This window comes from Octopus bimaculoides, chromosome 3 (assembly GCF_001194135.2).
Source record: "Octopus bimaculoides isolate UCB-OBI-ISO-001 chromosome 3, ASM119413v2, whole genome shotgun sequence".
In the NCBI taxonomy this organism is placed as follows: domain Eukaryota; kingdom Metazoa; phylum Mollusca; class Cephalopoda; order Octopoda; family Octopodidae; genus Octopus; species Octopus bimaculoides.
In genome coordinates, this window is record NC_068983.1 from 115,280,638 (window position 1) to 115,285,306 (window position 4,669).

At 41.1% G+C, this 4,669-nt stretch overlaps 1 protein-coding gene across 1 annotated transcript in view; it reads right to left on the reverse strand.

Moving 5' to 3' along the window:
• The window catches only part of LOC106877711 (growth hormone secretagogue receptor type 1), a 190,450-nt gene that overhangs the window by 153,847 nt on the left and 31,934 nt on the right, over positions 1–4,669 (reverse strand). The gene's annotated exons all lie outside the window — the stretch shown is intronic.

Consider the following 4,669-nt stretch of genomic DNA (forward strand, 5'->3'; position numbering starts at 1 on the left):
GGGAGGAAGAATGGAAGGGATAAGAGGGGCGGAAGAAGAAGAAGGGAAGGAGGGAGAAGAGGTGGAGGGAGAAGAGGTAGAGGGAGAAGAGGTGGAGGGAGAAGAGGTGGAGGGAGAAGAAGAAAAAAGGAGGAGGGAGAAGGAAGAGGGGAAGAGGGAGAAGAAGAAAAACAAGACGGCGAAAGAGGTGGAGGAGGGAAGAGGGAGAAGAAAACAAGATGGAGGAAGAGAAGGAGGAAGGGGGAGAGGGAGAAAAAGAAAAATAAGGAGGAGGAGGAGGAGGAAGAAGAAGGATAAAATGGAGGAGAAAACAAGATGGAAGAGGAGTAGGAAGAAGGGGAAGAGGGAGAAGAAGAAAAACAAGAGGGAAGAGGGAAGAGGTCGAAGAGAAGAAAGAAGTGGAGGAGCAAAAGAAGAAGGAGTTCATTGTTGTAATAATTAAGACAATGTGTACCTACCCAGACGATACTACGCTATACACAGTCAAGACTCCTCTCCTCCATATACAATCACTCTCTTCTTGAGCAAGTGAAAATACCTGCTATTTCTAGGAGGTCGCTCAATCTGCGAGAAACTGTGCACGAAGGACAAGGAAGGGATAGTCATGTATGCAATGCCTCAGTCTGATTGTTCAGAGTTATATCCTTTCTACTGGAAGCACAGTGGAGGCGCAGTGGCGCAGTGGCCCAGTGGTTAGGGTAGCGGACACGCGGTCATAGGATCACGGTTTTGATTCCCAGACCGAGCATTGTGAGTGTTTATTGAGCGAAAACACCTAAAGCTCCACGAGGCTCCGGAAGGGGATGGTGGCGAACCCTGCTGTACTTTTTCACCACAACTTTCTCTCACTCTTATTTCCTGTTTCTGTTGTGCCTGTAATTCAAAGGGTCAGCCTTGTCACGCTGTGTCACGCTGAATGTCTCCGAGAACTACGTTAACGGTACACGTGTCTGTGGAGTGCTCAACCACTTGCACGTTAATTTCACGAGCAGGCTGTTCCGTTGATCGGATCAACTGGAACCCTCGACGTCGTAAGCGACGGAGTGCCAACAACAACAACTGGAAGCACAAGGCCTCAGATCTTGGGGAAGTGATTAATTCGATTACGTCGACCCCAGTAGATAATTAGTATTAATTTTATCGACTCCGAAAGGATGAAAGGCAAAATCGATCTCGACAGAATTCTGACTCAAAATCTAACGGCAGACGAAATACCGCTAAGCATTTCGCCCGGCGTGCTAACGATTATGCTAGCTCGCCATCGTTTGTTCAGGGCTGTATGCTAAACACCATCACCAATACAGTGAAGGCAGATGGCTTAGTGGTTAAGGTGAGTTCGAAAACTGGTAACGCATCGTGTCCTTGAACAACATACTATTTCATGTTGTTCCAGTCCACTCAGCTGGCAAACATGAGTAGTATCTGTAATTCAAAGGGCCACCCTTGTCACATTCTGTGTCACGCTGAATCACCCTGAGAACTATGTTATGGGTAAGAGCGTCTGTGAAGTGCTCAGCCACTTGCATGTTAATTTCACGAACGGCTGTTCCATTGATCGGATTAAACGGAACCCCCGTCGTCGTAACCGACGGAGTACCACCACGGAGTAACAGCAAAAACAACAACAAATACAGCCACAATATATTAACCTCTTTGCTTATTTCCATGAACAGGAATCGGAAAAAAAGAAAAGAAAAAAACCCACCTGAAATGGAAAGTTAACAACCTCATCCAGTCAACAAATTTATTCTGTATATGAAAAAAAATATATCATTTCAGTTGTGAACAATTTGTGATGTTAACATTTTACATTGTTTAAAATTATCGGTTGAATTTTCTTGACAGACAGATGTTTTTAACATAGCAAAAATTGCTTTCCAAATACATTTGCACAAGAATGGCTGCATGGTTGCGAAGTTAACCAGGGGGCATCTGAGTCCGATATCGGAGCGCAACGTGTTAGACGAGTGTGTTTTAACCTTGGTCCGGGGCGTGCCCTAATGAGTGCGTGCTTGCGTGAAAGAGTGTGCAGGGAAGTGCATTGTTGGGGGTAGAGCAAAATTTGTGTGGCGAAGCGAAATATTTTGTATTTAGTATTTTGGGTGGGGATAACGATTCTTTATGTCAAAGTTAATGTACCTTTAGTTACTTTCATACGTGATCAATAAAATATGTACCAATGAACTAGAATCGTGTACTCCACAAAACTATAGAAGATGATGACTCTGCAAGGTTGTAATCAAATAAGAGTAACCAGTAAAAGAGTGAAAATTATAGAAATTACTTTCATTTTGAGTGGTTCTTAAATCTCGCTAGAATACAAATATGTTTTGTTCGTGTGCATTAAGTCTAACTTGACCCTTTTAATACAAAACCGCTTGAGATCACCTCAAATTTCCATGTAGATGTTTTGTTCTAAACAGTGACTTAAAAGAAATAAAGTAATTTTACTAAATGCGTCATTCTTTTCAAAATTAATTGATAGAAATGATGTGTATTTCAACAGAAATATGATAACAATAGGGTTAAAAGGTAGTGAATGCACACACACACACACACACACAGAGACACACACACATACACACACACACACACAATGTGGTAGATAAAAGATCCTTCCGATTCACATAGACTCACAGAGCCGGTTTACCGGTTCCCGTGGCGCATATATTTCCCACCTGGACGGGACGTCGGTTCGTCGCAGGATTACTCACTTTTGCCAGCTGAGTAGACTGGAGTAACGTGAAGTAAGGTGCTTTGCTCAAGAACACAACGCGTCACCCGTTCCAGGAATCGAAACCACAATCTTATGATCATGTGTCCAACACCCTAACCACTAAGCCACGCGCATCCACTCACAATGTGGACTGTACCGAAACAAAAGCCATCCAATTGATATTTATTAACCAATAATTTAAGACTACCAGTTCCATCTCCTTTTCTAACAAGCTGAGCCTGTCTTGTGTCTTCTCTTGCCACTATTACAATGACTACTCAGAATTTACTGGATGTACTTCTAAGTAAATCCTCGAATTAGCCTTGTCTTTTCTTACTAGACCTGCTCACGAATGATTTCATGTAGATACCTGCTGTGTAGGAATTAAAATTAAATATACCGATTTCATCTAACCATGCCCTTTTCCCAATAAATGCGCGGTTTATCAAAAAGCAGTCTATGCATTGCGCCTCTATAAATATTTCCTTATTCGTATATGTCCAAATATTCGCATGTAAATATCTGTGTGTGTGTGTGTGTTTGTGTGTGCGCGCGTATGTATGTGTGTGTGTGCGTGTTTGCCTTCGAAGAGCTATAATATCACAATTAGCCACTGTCAAATAAGGAGCTCACGACATAATATCGCCGATATTATTTGTTCATTAACTATTCCGCCGAGGTTGACATTGTCTGTCATCCTTTCAGGGTCGATGAAATAAGTGCCAGTTGAACACTGGATGTAATCGACTTACCCGCTTCCCCTAACTTGCTGGCCTTTTGCCAAAATTGTAAATTAATATTTATTCATTAATTTTAATGATTATTGACAAACTGCGGCATGTTTCACTCCACTTGTCTCATCAAACGAATGTGAAAAAGAATCAACTTGGAGTCTTGGGATGTGCCGAGCAACTGTTAATGAACAAAACTGTAATGTTAGAGGTGCGGGAGCATAGAAGGAGCCTCATTTCAATATGGCTGGGCTACAAGAGATCCTTTGACTCTGGCCTCCAATCATGGATACTAGAAGCCCTTCGACTTGCTATAGTTCCAGTGAGCATAGTCAAAGCCATAGCTGACCTGATTTCTTCGTGGGTCACCATCTTGAACTTAAATACAAGGAGTGATTGTTTTATCACTGATAGAATACAGTATCACAGAGGTATATTCCAAGGGGGCAGCCTTTCTGTGATGTTTATACTTTCTGTAAACCCATTATCATTCATGTTAAGGAAGTCTGAAGGATATCTCACTGGTTCACAAGGAAATAGAAGTACCAAAATTACACACTATTCCTTTGTGGGTGAGTTGAAACTATAAGCAAAGAATATGTGTGAGAAAAAAAAAAGAGCCTTAACCTGGTTACAACATTTTCAAAGGATATAGGTTCTCAAAGGATATATTTGGTCAGGATAAATGTCGCTATATGGTTGTGAAAAGATGGAAAACTGTAAAACAGAACAACATCTCCATCAATGACTTAACTGTTTTGACTGTATCTGACGAGAAATGATGCAGGTACCTTGGGTTGGATGAAGACATAACACATTGCCTAAATACCTATCGTGAGAAATTAGGCTTCTCAAAATCAGAAAGGAGAAATCTGTTTCGAAGATCCAATTCATCAGAGGAACTGTAAAAATCTGTAGAATTTTCCAGAAGTTTATTATCTGAGTATATATGAGCATGTTTAGACATGCAGCTATATGCATGAAAATACATACATAAAGCAAACGTACAAATCTGCACATATACATACATACATACATACATACAGACAGACAGACAGACAGACAGACAAAAATACCTTGTTCGTATTGTTGAAATTCCAATGAAAGAGCCTTTCACTATTGGCAAGAAATCTTGAAATAAAAATGACTAATGAAATACATACATCCATACGTATGCGTGTGTGTGTGTGTGTGTGAGTGAGTGAATGAGTGAGTGTGTGTG